General features: G+C 37.9%; 1 gene segment (V, D, J or C); it reads right to left on the bottom strand.

The window, feature by feature from the left end:
- Positions 1–2,696: 2,696 nt before the first annotated feature.
- LOC309555263 (immunoglobulin kappa light chain-like) overlaps positions 2,697–18,585 on the bottom strand; it is a 589,331-nt gene continuing 573,442 nt past the window's right edge. The window contains exons 3-4 of the V gene segment in view: positions 8,223–8,273; positions 2,697–3,276 (exon numbers count right to left, since the gene is read on the bottom strand).

Below are 18,585 nucleotides of genomic sequence, written 5' to 3' on the forward strand. Positions count from 1 at the left end.
AAATAGAGAAAACCTTCCTAAGTTTTCATTAGAGGCACCATAGCATGATGTTGGACCCCTAAAAGTGCATTCTGACTCCCTGAAACCTGTGGCCAGTACTAGTGTCAATGTTACATGTGTGACCTCATAAGTGTTAAATTATTTTGTTTGATATTCATCACTGGACAAAGTAGGTTTACTGCTCATACTGCACGTGTTATGTACTGCTCCTTCATCTTTTCATTTGTTTCAACACCATTGGTTAGATCACTTTGGCATCCCCTGGATAGAACTGTTCAATGAAGCACACAGAACTTGCTAACCCTGAGTTGATCTGCTCCACTGAAGGATGGAAGATGAATACAGAAGTGTTGGCATTTTCTCTTTCTGAATAAAAAATGAGGAAATAACTTAGAACATAGAAACAAAAAAGAGTGACAGCAGAAAAAGACCAAGTTAACTTTATTGTCGGACGATAGATCTATGTATATCCCAAGCATGTTTGAAACCATTTACTGTTGACTGTCTCTCTACCTCTGCTGGTAGTTTATTGAAAGCATCAACTACCCTTAAACAATAAAGTACATTTTCATTAACTTAGCACTAGAAGTTTGGTTAATATAAAAATGCAATTAGCAAATTAGCAGATCCAATAATTCCTAGTTTTTGGGATAATTTTAGCTAAAAGCACAGAAATAAACTACAAAAAAAGTAGTAATTATATTAGTCCATACTAATACAGTAAATATAAATCTATCAAAATAAATAAATATGTATCCTAGCTGTTGAACAGATATCCCCAAGGATATAAGTATGAACAGATAAATATAATACAATAAAAAAGTAATGGCTCTCCTCTATTCACAGAGTTCTCTCTGCTGCATTTAGCAGTGAGAACTCCATAGGACACAGCAGGCTCCATACTCAATCCTGCATTTATGAATGGTCCAAAAAATGCAGGCCACGGTACAAAGTAACCCCTTTAGAGTATATTAGAAAGCAGATATTGAAATAAAATAGAATATTTTTTAAATTTTACTGATTTTTTTTCGAAAACTTTTCAAAATGTGAACAGGTTAAAGTATAATAAAGTTTTAATAGGAATGACAAGTTTTTTTTTTTTCTTGCTATATTTGTATTACATAATTTTGAACTGATAGGGCTTATTATAGCTCAGTGACACTCAATCCACTTCAGACACCATCATGCGCATCATGGATTCCATCATTCAATCATATGCAATAGACTTTTGAGGAATTTCACATAGACACAAATATATAATGCTGGTTTGTTAATGAAATTATAGAGACTATTTGCTGGGCAATGTTGTGTTCATAGAACACACAGTCATGTCAAAGGGAAATAAGAAAAATACATTTTCACTTGTACATGATTGGATGATTGAAGCAAACACAGAATCACCATATTTACTAAGCTGAGTGAATATTTACTATGTAGTATATTTTCACTTTGCAAGTAAATTAGTATATAAAATGAGTTTTATTTATTTTCATTGCAGAGTTACATCAATTTAATTAATATACATTTTGTAAAGTGTATGCTCAATTGTATTATTAAAGGTTTGTCAACAGCTCCATGTTACAACCTAATCATGGTATGTAATATTTTTGTGAAATATATGGCAGTACAAAACTGCCAACTTAGCTTTATCAGTAAGATAATTAAATATTTATTATTTATTATGACTCAGGTTGTGGTAGCTAATGGTTATCTGTTTTATTTTTATTGAGAGTATAACTTATTAGAATAACCAGTTTGTCCTTATGTTATTTGTTATATGTTAGTTTAAATCCCATAAAAGATTATGGTGCTGTTTATATTCCAAAATTAAAGGACATATGTATATTCTTTGAGTAAATGATACGTGTAAACAATTGATCATTCAAATGTAGACATTTTTGTTTTGACTCATGTAAAATATTAAATTAATTATTTTTAACAATGATACCAACTTACTGTTCAAGTCTATTCTATTTCATGTCCAAGAAAGTTCCACAGTAACTTTTTTTCAGCTACTTTACTTTCAAATACTCAATTATTCAATCACAATAACTTTTTACCAATTCTTAATTTCTCAGTTTCAGCTATTATTTTTTTTTTTTTTTTACTTACATTTAATCTCTACAGTAGTTCCACAGTCAGAGGTGTACCACTGTAGATACTTCCCCTATACACGCTGTACAAAAACCTTTACTGTAGTAAGCCTAGTTGACCAGTAGAAGGTAAAAATCTGTGTTTTCATTCATATAAAATGGTAAATAAAGTTTTTCCTAATTAAGGTTTCAGTAATTTTACTTAGTTGCTACCTTCTAAGAATCTTCAATTGTTCAACTTTTCTGGTCAATTTTTTAACACCCGCAGTTTTTTCCAGCTTTAAGATGTGTAACTTACATTTTTTAATTGGGCTGTAAAATGCAGGATGCAGTGTCAAGTAATTCTGCAGTTCCCAGTGGAGATTGGTATCTGTGTTCCATTTTAAATTGGCCCTTTGGTTTACAAAAATACTCTTGCTAAAGTTGTTTTTTATGAAGCAATTTTTTTTGTTGATAAATGTACCCTTGTGAGTTTCATTTATATTTTGAATATTGATATTGATTTTATTTTTTAGCAATGTAATCCTTAAATGAACTTAGTAAATAATAATAAAATTAAAATAATTATAATAGTATTAATAATTATGATATCAAACACTGGAATGAAGCAGAATATTTTTTTATTTATTTTTCTGACATAGTAAGACAAAAGCAAAACATACATACTTTTTTTCTTTGAACTGAGAAGAAGCTTTAAAATAACAGATAACATTGAATTTGCCATATCTGATCACAAGGCAAAAACTTGTATTATGTGAAAAATCAACATAATGTATGCAATATTTTAAATACAAAAAACATGGAGAAAACACTCCTACGTTTTTACTGGGGGGGCCTAAGGATGTTGTTGGACCCTACAATTTACATTCTGATGCCTTGAAACTCGTGGCCAGCGCTGGCGTCAATGTTACATGTGTGACCACACAAGTGAAAGTATCATATTTTTTATAATCAGCACTGGACATAGTAAGTGTACTGCTCAAACTGTAAGTGTTATCATTATCCTTGATCTTGTCACTGGTGTCAACACCACTGGTTATGACATTGTTGTCCGCTTTCCATGTCACTTTGGCATCCCCTGGATAGAACTTTTCAACGAAGCACACTGAACTGGCTGAACCTGAGTTGATCTGATCCTCCGAAGGAGGGAAGATAAATACAGAAGGTTTGACATTGTCTCCTCCTGAAAAAAATAAAATGTGGAAATAAATTAAACAATATAGTAAATTTTATTCACTTTATACTAGAGGTTTGGAGAATTTTAAATGACTTTAGTGCATTGCAAGGTCTAATAATTCACAGTTTTCAGAATCATTTTAGGCAAAAATATTAAAGTTCAAACAATTTTTCAACTTGGAGAGAAATGTTAACTAAAATGTAAAAAAAAAATTCCAAGAAAAATTTAGAAACCGATGGGGATAAGCCAAAATAAATACATTAAAGAGAGATTATGCAGATTAGTTGCATGGTATGGATGTTAAATTATAACAACATTCCTAAGGAGCCCTTAAATGGGTGCTTAGGTGTCTATTTGCAGAATATTTATAAAGAACTCAATTTTCCAAAATGTGTCAAAATTATATAGATGAGCACTATACAGTATACATTTCGAGCATACAATTTTAGGTGGTCAACTCTTTTCATCTAATAAAAGGGTATTTGTATTTTTAATCCGTTTTCCTGAGATTTGAAAAATAATTTTCTATATAGTTTATGCCAGACAAATACTTTATAGTTACACCTGACCTTCCTTGGCAACCTTACTATTGTGTGCTTTTTTAAAGGTAGAGCAATGTCAGAAGTTTAAGTGTCTTTGCCTATTATATTATTGTATAGCAGATACTTTAATTTATTATATTTTTTGTATAAAACCTGAAAATTGCACTCATCCTAATAACTTCTTTCAACAATAACTATAGCAAAGTATAAATAAGACTAATAAAATATTCTGTTCTGTTCTATTCTATTTATATTACATCATTTTGAACTAATTGGGTTGAGGAAAATATTTTTTTAGGTCAGTGACTCTTTAAATGCCCAATCATGTGCAAAGTGAAATACAAATTTCCCTTGAACATTATTGATTGAGTGATATTCTCAATACCTCCTTGGCCTAAGTGAAAATTCTCCTGATTTAATAAATCATCTCTAATACTGTAAGTAGATTACTTACTTTACTTTACCTAAATTTGTGAATTTTTCAGTCAAGCTATTGGGGTTGATTTCCTCTAGGAATGTTCAAAAAGTAAAAGAGAATATATTCACTTTGGAAAGTGTATACTTAATCTCTCTCACTCATCATTGCATATTAGCAATGAACACAGCTTCTCCTTTTTGACATTAACAAGTGGCAATGGCCATTTAGTTAGTGAATAAGGTGACACTGTAATCTCTTTGTATATCAAATCATAAGTAAATGAAATTAAAAAAATAAATTAATTTTTCTAAGTAAAGAAACTATTATTTGATTAAATCCAACCCATTGTATGAATACATATTATTTAGAAATGTTTATATTATTTATTGTAGTCATACTATAAAACAAAGGCAAGGTATATTGATTCACAAGCATGATTTTTTTGTATTTGACTGTGCAATTAGATTAAGGTCTGAAATCCAAAGTTACTTAAATTGTATACTAATGATAAATTTCATCAATTTAATGCCTCTGCTTAAGAATTACATGCTTAGGGCGTATTTATAAAGCATTGGATGTGACAGCACCAGTCCTTCATAGGAGGGTAATCATTCCCTGTAATCTAGAACAAAAGGACATGGAGGATTCACCTGCAGTAAATACTTGGTGAATTTTACATTCACTGCTTTATAAATATAGATAAAAAATTTAAAAGTTAAAGTTAAAAATTAGCAAACAAAAAGTATACTAATCACTGAAACTTCTTTCTAGTCAACTGAGCATGACTTAGTATGACTTCACAAAGTTTTTGGGGTACAAATTAGACATGAAAATATTTTTGTAACAGAAATATATAATTTACGTAGTAAATTCCAAAATTTCTGCATATAATAAATGTAAAAAATAAAATAATTTATATAACTAAATTATTTTGGCATGGGTCAGATTTTGGAGGCACTGTAGGTTGCAAATTTTACCTTTTTTTTAAAATATATATGACCATATAAAACTTTACTTTTAGCCGTCTTGGTACAATAATTATGTTTCATATTGATAATGGCTTAACATTAAGATTGTGTTGGTAGCCATCAGTCTGTCTGTAAATCAGTCTATCTATCTATCTATCTATCTATCTATCTATCTATCTATCTATCTATCTATCTATCTATCTATCTATCTATCTATCTATCTATCTATCTATCTATCTATCTATCTATCTATCTATCTATCTATCTATCTATCTATCTATCTATCTATCTATCTATTTCTTTGTTCCGCTCCTCATGTTGGATGTCTGTGTATTTCTAGTTATAGTATAATTAAAAAAAAAAGAAAAAACACCTGGTCAAAATTGGAAAAAAATATTAGTTAATAAACAAATAATATTGATGACCAATTCACCCCTAAAATTTACCTTTTTTTTGATTCATACAACATGTTAAATACATTATTTTGAAACTTATAAACTTACTTTTTAAGTCCATCTTAATTCATGTCCAAGATAGTACCACAGTAACATTTTCATTCACTTCCCTTTACAAATACTCCATTATTCAATGACTGTCATATTCTAATAAATAATGCCACTGATATTTGAAAAATATTAAATAAAATTTGTTACCAATTTATAATTATTCAACTATTTTTTCTTTCTTTACTTACGTTTTATCTCCAAAGTAGTTCCACCTCCAAAAGTGTACCACTGTAATTACTTCCCCTATACATAGTGTACAAAAACCTTCACTGATATTTGATAAAATACCAAATAAAACATTTTACCAATACCTTATTACTCAATTACTTTTTTTTTTTTACTTACGTTTAAACTCTACAGTAGTTCCACCACCAAAAGTGAACCACAGTAGATACTTTCCCTATACACACTGTACAAAAACCTCCACTGCAATTAGCTACCTGGACCATTAGAATGTCAATGTTTTTGTTTGAACTTATATAATAATAAATACATTTCTTAAAGTTATAGACCTACTCAAGTCAATCTTATTTCATATCCAAGAGAGTTGTAACATTTTCACTTAACTTATAATCACTTACCTTTTGAAATACTCAATTATTTAAAAAAACAAAATCTAAAATTCTAACAAATAATGAAACTGCTATTTGATAAAAAAAATATATATAATTACTCAACTATTTCTTTTCCTTACTTACGTTTTATCTCTACAGTAGTTCCACCACCAAAACTGTACCACAGTAGTTACTTCCCCTATACACACTGTACAAAAACCTTCACTGCAATTAGCTACCTTGACTCTTAGAAAGTCAACATTTTTATTCTGACTTGTATAAAATACTAAAAACCTTTTTTAAAAGGTATAAACTTACTTTTCAAGTCAATCTGATTTCATGTCCAAGAAAATAGTAACATTTTCACTCAATTTCAATTTCATTTTCAATTTAGAAATACTCAGTTATTCAACTATTGATGTCATATTGTAAAAAAAATATATATAATTAATATTATAGAAAATGTTTTATTAATAAACCACTCAACTTTTTTTTTTTTTTTTAACTTACGTTTAATCTCTACAGTAGTTTCACCACCAAAAGTGTACCACAGTAGATACTTCCCCTATACACTCTGTACAAAATCCTCCACTGCAATTAGCTACCTTGACTACTAGAATGTCAGCATTTTTATTTTGGCCTATATATAATACTAAAAAAACATTTTTTAAAGGTATAAACTTACGTTTCAAGTCTGTCCAAGAAAATAGTAACATTTTCATTCACTTAACTTTAGAAATACCCAATTACTAATGTCATATTCTAACAAATAATGCCACTATTTTTAATAATAAAGAAAACTTTTTAACAATACTTTACTACATTTTTTTTTTTACTTACGTTTAATCTCTACAGCCTTTCTCAATCATTTTACCCCTGAGGAACCCTTGAAATAATTTTCAGGTCTTAGGGAACCCCTGCAAAAACTAACTAATAAGGGGTCAGTGGAAAAAATGCCCCCCTACAGTGGTGGTCAATGGAAAGAAGCCCCCCTTACAATGGTGGTAAGAGTGCCTCAATTACAGTAGGGAAAAATGGAAAGAAAGCCCTCCTTACATTGGTGGTCAATGGGATGAATACTTTCTTCATGATGTTGGTCATAATGCCACCCTTACAGACAACTAAAAAATGATTGGTCTCCTCCTGGCTCCACCAAGAGTGACATTGGACATGGAACTATGCAGAAACAATTGGGTGGGAGGTTCACTAGCCACAGCTTAAGTAACCTCTAGCAATCTCTGGAGGAACCCCAGGGTTCCACAGAACCCTGGTTGAGGTTGTTTTGACCAACACCTATAACCTCTATAAAAAAAAAGTAGCTATTCCCCTATGCATATTGTACAAAAGTCTAGGCTGTATTGAACTAAACACAGTGATAATTATGTAGATACTCAAAGAAAATAATTCTAAAGCAATTTTTCTTTATTTTAACAAAGCCTAGTAAAGATATGTTGAGAACATGAAAAACATAATTATGATAAATCTAACGAGGCAATAAATACCAAATTATTTGTACTTACATGACCTGACCTACACAGTAGTTCTAAAGCCAAAAAATGTATCACAGCAGATACTTCCTCTATGCACACAGTACAAAAACCTTCACTGCTGTCCTAATTTTCTTTGTTTTCAACTGAAAGTTACTAAATAAACTGCCTTCATTTTTGTTATGCAGTAAAGGATATGTTTCTACCTAGATTTTATTTAATCATTAATAATGTGTCCTGTAATAAAAATTGGATGCAAAATTATATAACTACAAAATGAGAAGACAGTGCAAGGTTTATCACTCATTCACATACATTCAATAACTACATAAGATAAACAGATTCAAATATTATACACTGAATCAACGTTTAACAGCACATTATGGGGACAAAAATATTAATCAGATCTGCAAGAAAAAGTCTTATAGAATACAGAAAAAGGCACAATGTGAAAGCTACATTTACACATGTACTTACGTTTCATTTCTACAGTGGTTCCACCACCAAAAGTGCGCCACAGTGATAAATCTTAGTTCTCAGGCTGTACAAAAACATTTCTAAATGGAGGAAACCAAGGTACATGATGCGTATCACCATTATTTCCATCACCGGATGAAAAAGCACACTTCAGAATCAGTCAGTTATGAAGAAGATGCAAAATAATTATCTCTCTGGTTTACTATCGGTGACACAAAGAATATAAATAGTGTCAATACTTCCTCTGATTTTACACTAAGATTTCTGGGCTAGGAAAAGGTACTGGGGGCAATCAACAATTAGAAGCAACTCTGGCTGTCTCCGTTTAACAAAGTCTTTTGCAATCCCAGGGCAGTCAACTGCAACAGTTTTGTGGAGTTAAGACGAGACAAAATTTTACACTAAACAGAAATACAGGCAGATACTTCTCCATCATGCCATACCATCAGGAAGGCGTGTGATTGGCCCCAATGTTTTTCCTGCAGCAGGACAATGACCCAAAATACACAGCCAATGTCATTAAGAACTATCTTCCATGTAAAGAAGAACAAGGAGTCCTGGAAGTGAAGTTTGGCCCACACAGAGCCCTGATCTTCCCACCATGGAGTCTGTCTGGGATTACATAAAGAAACAGAAGGATTTGAGGCAGCCTACATCCACAGAAGATCTGTGGTTCTCCAAGATGTTTGGAAAAACTTACCTGTTGAGTTCCTTCACAAACTGTGTGAACCTAGAAGAATTGATGCTGGTTTGAAGCCAAAGGAATTCTCACATCAAATATTGTTTTGATTTAGATTTCTCTTTCTCTTTAGATTTCTCTTTCTCAACTTCCGATGGCGTCATTTCTATGACGAAACGCATCAAGTTGCAACGCTGCCTTGCTCTGGGCCCGCAGTTGAACCCGCACGCCATCTCCCCACTTCCGGGTATGGCGCGGTTTCTACTAGCAGACACCAAGGACAGCCGCAAGGCATTTAGTCTGCAAGGATATCTATTAAGGGTACCAGTTTGTTTTTTATCTAGTTTTTCAATGTGATTGCGTGAAAACTTTTCAATAAAGAGGAACATTTTTTAATACCGTCTTCACTATGAGGAGCCTCTTTACTTCTCCCATATCCTGAGTGCATACAGGCGCAAGCCGTGGACCCCCGTGTATGCCCAGGAAACCGGAATCATCCGAGTAAACACCCAAGCCTGTACTTATTTCTGCTGGCGTATGCCAACAGGAATCCACTTGATCTGGTAAGTGGGCCATCTTACCATTTACCACCAGAGGTGAAGTGGAGGGTCACACCACTACTGCATATGTGTATGCACTAGCACCTGCTATTAATTTGCACAGGAGGACTTTATGCACTATTTGCACCATTTAATATTTGCACTATAATTATGGACTTTATTATTTCAACTTGTGATTATATGCAAGCACGTTAGTTGATAATTTCACATTGCACTTTATTATCTGAGTATTTAATACTATTCATAATCTTCTCTTATTGATCTTTTATTGATGTTATTTATATAATACATTGTTCTTTGTGACATATTTTATTACATTTTTGCATATATATCTTCTCACTGCATGGCACAAGGTAGCAATACCTGAGCACCACCATATTGATTTTTTGCACATTTTATTGTCACATAATACATGTGGTAGGATTCTAACGCCCTCCACTACTGGGTTTAGCGCAGTTTTCCCCCACAATCTTTATCAATTACACCTAACGTTTGAACTAGCAGCTTTCCCTTCTATACATAATATATTCAATAATTGTACACTCCAGTGGTGCGAATGATATAATACTAATACTAAACCCCATAGAGAATCTTTAGGGTATTGTCAAGAGAAAAATGAAAGACACCAGACCCAACAATGCAGATTGACTGAAAGCCACTATTAACGTAACCTGGGCTTCCATAACACCTTAGCAGTGCCATAGGCTGATCACCTCTATGCCCTCCTCCCGCATTGATGCAGTAATTCATGCAAAAGGAGCCCCGGCCAAGTATTAATATAGTGCATACTATACTGTACATGGACAAACTTTTCCGTAAGCCAACATTTCTGTAGTAAAAATTATTTTTTTTGGTCTAATGTAATATTCTGATTTTCTGAGATATTGCATCTTGGGTTTTCACTAGCTATAAGCCTGTAAGCCATCATGATCAAAATTAAAAGAAAGTATGTACCGATCAGTCTCAACTTTATGATCACTGAATCCTTGATGTCATTGGTAGGAGTTGTGCCTCATCGTTTGTGTCATTGGGAGGAATTGTTCCCCATCATTGGTGTCATTGAGAGAAATTGTGCCCCAACATTGGTGTCAATGGGAGGAATTGTGACCCATCTTGGTGTCATTGGGAGGAATGTTCCTCCATCATTGGTGTCATTGGGCCCCATTGTTGGTGTCAATGGGAGGAACTATTTCCATTCGTTGGTGTCAGTAAAGGAAATACTGCCCAAGGGCCAGATAAAAGCAGGCAAATGGCCGCATCCAGCCCCTGGGCTACAGTTTGGATACAACAGTTTTACATCATGTAGATGGCAGGATACATGTGCATCCCTTACCTGGGGAAGAGATGCCATGGTGAAGTATAGGAAGAAGTAAGTGTGATGCTTTGGCAATGTTCTTCTAGGAAACCTTGGGTTCTGCCATTCTTATGGATGCTACTTGACATGTACCACCTACAGTGGGAATCGAAAGTTTGGGCACCCCAGGTAAAAATTTGTATTAATGTGCATAAAGAAGCCAAGGAAAGATGGAAAAATCTCCAAAAGGCATCAAATTACAGATGAGGCATTCTTATAATATGTCAACACAAGTTAGATTTTATTTCCATCATTTACACTTTCAAAATAACAGAAAACAAAAACATTGCGTCTGCAAACGTTTGGGCACCCTGCAGAGTTAATATCTTGTACTGCCCCCTTTTGCAATTATCACAGCTTGTAAACGCTTTTTGTAGCCAGCCAAGAGTCTTTCAATTCTTGTTTAAGGTATATTTGCCCATTCTTCCTTACAAAAGTCATCCAGTTCTTTGAGATTTCTGGGCTGTCTGTCACGCACTGCTCTTTTAAGGTCTATCCATAGATTTTCAATTATGTTGAGGTCAGGAGATCATGAAGGCCATGGCAAAACCTTCAGTTTATGCCTCTTGATGTAATCACCCGTGGATTTCGAGGTGTGTTTAGGATCATTATCCATTTGTAGAAGCTATCCTCTCTTTAACTTTAGCTTTTTCACAGATGGCATCAAGTTACCATCCAAAATTTGCTGGAATTTTATTGAATCCATTTTTCCTTCTACTCATGACGTGAGATGTTCCCTGTGCCACTGGCTGCAATACAACCCCAAAGCATGATTGATCCACCCCCATGCTTAACAGTTGGACAGAGGTTCTTTTCATTAAATTCTGTTCCCCTTCTTCTCCAAACGTACCTTTGCTCATTCCGGCCAAAAAGTTCAATTTTAACCTCATCGGTCCACAGAACTTGTTTCCAAAATGCATCAGGCTTGTCTATATGTTCGTTTGCAAAGTTGAAACACTGATTTTTGTGGTGAGGATGTAGAAGAGGTTTTCTTCTGATGACTTTTCCATGAAGACCATATTTGTACAAGTATCTCTTTATAGTGGAATAGTGTACCACAACTCCAGTGTCTGCCAGATCTTTCTGGAGGGATCGGGCAGTCAAACGTGGGTTTTGAATTGTTTTTCTCACAATCCTGCAAGCTGTTCTGTCTGATATTTTTCTTGGTCATCCAGATCTTGCTTTAAGTTCCACTGTTCCTGATGACTGCCATTTCTTAATTACATTCCGAACAGAGGATATTGACATCTGAAAACTCTTTGCTATCTTCTTATAGCCTTCTCCAGCTTTGTGAGCGTCAACTATTTTCAGTTTCAGTTTTCTAGACAACTGCTTAGAAGATCCCATGGTGCTGATTGTTGGGGCAAGGTCAGATGAGTCTGGGCATTTAAAACCTATGAGATTAACATCACCTGTTCTTCCCAGACGATGATTGAGAACAATCCATGACACTGGCAGGTTTCAGCCTTGCAAATGGGGCAGTGCATGCTATAAATTCTGCAGGATGCCCAAACTTTTGAAGACGCCATTTTTTTGTTTTCTGTAATTTTGAAAGTGTCAGTGATGGAAATAAAATCTAACTTTTGTTTACATATTATAAGAATGTCTAATCTGTAATTTGATGTCTTTTGGAGATTTTTCCATCTTTCTTAGTTGCTGACCACATACACCCCTTCTTGGAAACTGTATTCCCTGATGGCAGTGGCCTCTTTCAGCAGGATAATGTGCCCTGCCACACTGCAAAAATGGTTCGTGAATGGCTTGAGGAACACAATAAGTTTGAGGTGCTGACTTGGCCTCCAAATGCTCCAGATCTCAAACCAATCGAGCATACTGTATGTGGGATGTACTGGAAAAAAAGGTCTGATTTATGGAAGCCCCACCTCACAACTTACAGGACTTAACCACTTAAGCCCCGGAGGATTTGGCTGCTAAAGGACCAGGGGTTTTTTTGCGATTTTTTACTGCGTGACTTTAACGGACAATTGCGCGGTCGTGCGACGCTGTACCTAAACGAATTTGGCGTCCTTTTTTTCCCACAAACAGAGCTTTCTTTTGGTGGTATTTGATCACCTGTGCGATTTTTTGATCACGCGCTATAAACAAAAAAAGAGCGTAAATTTTGCAAAAATAACAATATTTTTCACATTTTTTTATATGAAATTCCCCAAAAAAAAAAGTAAAAATCAAAATTTTTTAACATTTTTCGGCCAATTTGTTTTATGCTACCTATGTTTGGTAAAAAAAATCGCAAAAAGCGTATTTTGATTGGTTTGCGCAAAAGTTATCGCATTTACTAACAAAGAGAAAGATTTTTGTCATTTTTGGTGTTTTTTTTTTTAACGCGTAATGGCGGCGATCTGCGATTTTTTTTTCGGTACTGCGACATTGCGGCGGACAGATCGGACCCTTGACTGACATTTTTGACACTTTTGGGGTTACCAGTGACATTACTGCAGTAATCAGTGCTATACATATGCACTGTTACTGCAAAAATGACACTGGCAGGGAAGGGGTTAACTTTATTGGGAAGGGAGGGGTTAAGTGTGTCCTAGGGGCGTGCTTTCTACTGTGTAGGGACATTGCTATTGGTGTAAAAGCAAAGATCAACCGTTCTACATAGTAGAACGGTCAGATCTTTACTTTTACACAGGGAGAACTGACAGGCAGCTTGTTTACACAAGCTGCTCTGTCTTTCTCCCTTCACAGGAGCGATCGTAGTGTGGCCGGCGGACATCGAGTCCGCCGGTCACACGCACTGACTTGCCTGTGAACGAGCCGCGGCGGGCGCGCGCCTCGGCGGGCGCGCGCCCGCTCGCTATAGGCTCGCAAGTCAGTGACAGGCGAGTGACGTACCGATACGTCACTCTGCCTGGCCGGGGCTGACCGCCGCAGTATATAGTCGTGCGGCGGTCGGCAACCGGTTAAAGGATCTGCTATTGATAGGTTAGTGACAGATACCAAAGCATGCCTTGCATATCTTCACTCCTATAGAAATGCCTATAGAAATCTAACCACTGAGATCTAACCTATAGTATTTTCTACAATTGTGCCCTCCCCTGCCTCTGGGGTTATGATTCTATTAATAGTAGATGGGAGTTTGTGGGCGGGGACCGCATGCACACGCCCTGGAAAGGGAGGGGCCCCACCTAATTGTATCTGATCTACTGAGTCATTGTCCATTATATAAGGCATGGGTCTAGACATGCTCTCCAGGCTCTGAAGAAGAGGCGTAGCCTCGAAACGCGTAAGCCTGCACAGCTTTGGGGGATGATCCAATTCCAATCTCGATGCTGAGGATTTTATACTTTGTCTGATGTGCTTTTTTACCAAGAACTCATTTGTGAGTATTTTTAATTCATTATTTAAATAACCCCCCTCCTATGTGAATGGGTATCGGGTACATTGTAACCCTACCCATTTACCAAAAAAGTGTAAAAAAGTAAAAAACACAGAACAAAGTTTTTGGCAAGTCCTTCATTAAAAATAAAATAAAAAAATAGTTTCCCTAGAAACGAAGAGTGAGATTTATAGATATCAGGAGGCGGCTGCGGCAGTTAAACATACAATATGCTATGCTTTATCCAGCATGACTGAGAGTCGCTGCACAAGGAGTAGTTCAGTTCTTTGATACACCTGCTGCAGTAACAGCTTGGTTAGAAAGGAATGAGCAGTCTATATAAAAATTGTGATAAGTATATAGACCCTGAGTTGGGGACACACAGGTCCTGTTTCTATATTGGTTTTGTAACAAACATTTTTTTTTTTTATTGGAGGACAGGATTGGAGATATGAGTTAGGCCTCATGCACATTGGACATTTTTACAGCTGCTGTTTTTGGCATCAGACATTTTTTTCTACAGCCAATAAACTCCCCAGCATGTTATCTTATGTGTCCATGCACACATAGGCTGTTATCAGCAGTTTTTGGCAGGAGCCGTTTCTGGCTGTAAATAACCCCAAAAACTAGTGGGTTTTGAATGGCGTTTTTCCGCTGTAAAAATGCTCTAACATCAATAAATGGCGATAAACGCCAAAAAATTATGCTAACTGGCGTTTTTTTACATTTTTTATTCCATTACTTTTTTTAAGCCTGGGTTCTGTTTGGAGGTGTCATTCATGGAAGATAGCCTGGGTTCACACTGGTGCATGCTGAACACCGCATGTGATTTGCACCAAAAAGGCACCGCATTCCTGTGCACATCATATGTGATGTCTGTGCAATGCGATTTGAGCCATATATTTTGTATGGCTCAAATTGCATCACATTTGCACCAAAATGTTGTAGGACCCTTTATTCCCCACACCTAAATCTTATCGCATGGGTGTGAACACCCATGCAATGCAATTCTGGCAAGCATTGAATTGTGGGAAAGTCGGAGTTACTAAAATATCAGAGAGGTGATTTTTAGCTAAAAACGCCAAAAAACGCTAACGGAAAAAAAAAACGCTGAAAAACGCCTGTAACGGAACAGGGAACCCCTGACCGGGTACCTCCGTTGACAGATGCTCCTAGTGCTTCCCGAGGGGCTCCAAGCACTCCACCAGACACCGTAAGCACTTCAGACCCCACGAACCGCCGCAGCTTGGTTAGGGTCTTGCAGCCTCCTACCCACCCTGGACCTACGACAAGGCTCCAGGTTCCTGTGGGTGAACCTCTCTTTCCCCAGAGAGTGTAGCAGAACAAGCTCTTACACAAGCTCTTACAAGAGCTTAGTGATTCTCTAAGGGAGTATGGAAGACCATAGCAATCCCTGCAGCAGATTCCCCCAATAAGAGACAGAACTCTAGATTGAGTTTGAATGAACTCAGCACAACTTTATTGAACACGACTTATATACAGTTTTCACCCACAAAGTTACCACCCAGATGGACCTTGTTGAAGACTGAACATAATATTCACCATCCAATAGGAACAGAGTTTTACACTCTCATACAGTGTACAAAATATACAATGTGGTACAATCCCCCCTCCCCCTTAGCATCTAATCAACATTCCTATAAGTTTCTCTTAAAGCAGACAGACAGACAGACAGGTGGGCTCATTAGCACAGTTAACAATAGGTGAATGGAAAAGGTGTCTCAGACCCTATTTTAGACAAAAGCACTTCAATGATTAGCAGCCATGCTGTCTCTACCAGTTCCTGGAATGACCATATTAGGAGTGGACTTCCTGTACCTTACAGTTTACAGGAATAAAGGTTTAGCTTCCAGGATAGAGGCAAGACTCCATTAGCCCCATGACTTATCCGTCTTTAAATTCCAGTGACGGTGAATACTGTCACATATCTTCCCCCCAAAGGTAGACTAATCCAGGCACTAGACCTCCAATTGGTCTGTGCCTGAGTTAGTCGGGTAACATGTCCCAAAGAGTCAATCCATCATGGCAGCTTCCTTGACAAAGTTCCACATAGTTTGTAAGTTTGTCTTGGCAAGGCGCATGGAGCTCTCATAGCCGATCAGTCTGTGAAAGTCTGGTTTGGGCAGGCCAGACTGGGCTTCTTGGGCACCCTGTGTCCCTAAAAGACACAGGGTGATTTAGACATAAGAGGAGCCTAGTAGGCTGAGAGAATCACTTTCCAACCTCTCTAAGGTAGGCTGGAGAGAGGACAGGGTGGATGGGCTTACTTCCTCATGCTTTTGGGAATCTTGGCCGACTGTCCAGCATCCCTGGGGTGTAAAATGAGGACTGTAGCTTTTGTGGGTGCTGGGCAGAGGTTGGTAACACTCTGCCCTGTTGCCAGCTCTTCTGCTGGGTTGGGGTTGGCGAATACTACCCCAAGGACCTGGTTGGGGGTCTGCTGTAGAGAGGAGGGATCGCTTACCTCCTCCTCCTTGTATTCCTGCGGGGTAGGTTGGGGATCTGGACCGGCCGTCCAGCATCCCTGTAGGTCTGGTACAGAGACCGCGGTCCTATCTGTACCATTGGGGTCAGGGCTGTTGTCTCCCTGTGGTTGGGAAGAAGGAATAGTTTTCTCCTCTCCCTGGAAGGTACACTGCTGTTTGGAAGGAAGGACGACACCTTCGGCTCCCTGTAACTCCTGCTGTAGCTGGGGATCTGGGCCGGCTGCCCAGCCTCCCTGTAGGGCCGGTAGAGAGACCTCGGTCCCATCTCCACCTGCCATCGGTGGGTCTTCACAATACCCCCAGTCTGTACTGTCTCTCCAACTGAAGGGTTGTGGGTCTGGATCTGCCACCCAGGACTCTGCTTGCAGGGTAGATTGGGGTGGAATGGAGCAGAGCAGGCGTAGGTAGTCCTGCTCCAGTTCCCACTCCATTGTGACCAGATGAATCAGGTCTGACCCCAATTCATCCGCTTTGGGGAGACCCAGTAGGGCTTCCCTGGTGTCCTGAATTTCCCAGCGCCGAAACTCTGCTGGACATCCAAAGTCCCTCTCTTCAAAGGCCTCCCACAGCAAGCCCGGCCCACTATAGTCCTCACCTTCCGGCATATTGTTGTCAGCCATCCAGTGGTCGTGCCGGGTGGCGTACCACTTTAGTGCCCGGTAAGCTTCATCCAGCCACAACTCCTTCCAAATCAGGTTCCAGAGCTCTGTCACCCACTCATCCAGGGGTTGCTGTCCTAAGAAAGGTAACCGCAGGGCAACGTATACCTGGAACCGCTGTTCTTCGCTGGGAAGGTTCTATCTCCGCCTCCACTGCGCATCGTCTAAGGCCTCATACCACATTTCCTTTCGAGTGAAATCTCTCCAGTCCAGTATGGCTTCCTCTGATACAGGCCCATCCTGTTGGACCAAGTGTTGCTGCAACCTCCAGAGAAACTCCTCCTCATAAGGGGACGCTGCACGGGTGTTATCTCGCTCCATAACATTACCGGTGTCTCCGAGCTGCTTCTCCTCACACTAGGACGCCATCCCACCGCTTGCCACCAATGTAACGGAACAGGGCACCCCTGACCGGGTACCTCTGTTGACAGATGCTCCTCTAGGGGAAAAGAACCATCCCACCGCTGTCACCAATGTAACGGAACAGGGCACCCCTGACCGGGTACCTCCATTGACAGATGCTCCTAGTGCTTCCCAAGGGGCTCCAAGCACTCCACCAGACACCGTAAGCACTTCAGACCCCACGAACCGCCGCAGCTTGGTTAGGGTCTTGCAGCCTCCTACCCACCCTGGACCTACGACAAGGCTCCAGGTTCCTGTGGGTGAACCTCTCTTTCTCCAGAGACTGTAGCAGAACAAGCTCTTACACAAGCTCTTACAAGAGCTTAGTGATTCTCTAAGGGAGTATGGAAGACCATAGCAATCCCTGCAGCAGATTACCCCAATAAGAGACAGAACTCTAGATTGAGGTTGAATGAACTCAGCACAACTTTATTGAACACGACTTATATACAGTTTTCACCCACAAAGTTACCACCCAGATGGACCTTGTTGAAGACTGAACATAATATTCACCATCCAATAGGAACAGAGTTTTACACTCTCATACAGTGTACAAAATATACAATGTGGTACAATCCCCCCTCCCCCTTAGCATCTAATCAACATTCCTATAAGTTTCTCTTAAAGCAGACAGACAGACAGGTGGGCTCATTAGCACAGTTAACAATAGGTGAATGGAAAAGGTGTCTCAGACCCTATTTTAGACAAAAGCACTTCAATGATTAGCAGCCATGCTGTCTCTACCAGTTCCTGGAATGACCGTATTAGGAGTGGACTTCCTGTACCTTACAGTTTACAGGAATAAAGGTTTAGCTTCCAGGATAGAGGCAAGACTCCATTAGCCCCATGACTTATCCGTCTT

Source organism: Pelophylax lessonae (assembly GCF_965119305.1).
Source record: "Pelophylax lessonae genome assembly, chromosome: 1".
Lineage (NCBI taxonomy): Eukaryota > Metazoa > Chordata > Amphibia > Anura > Ranidae > Pelophylax > Pelophylax lessonae.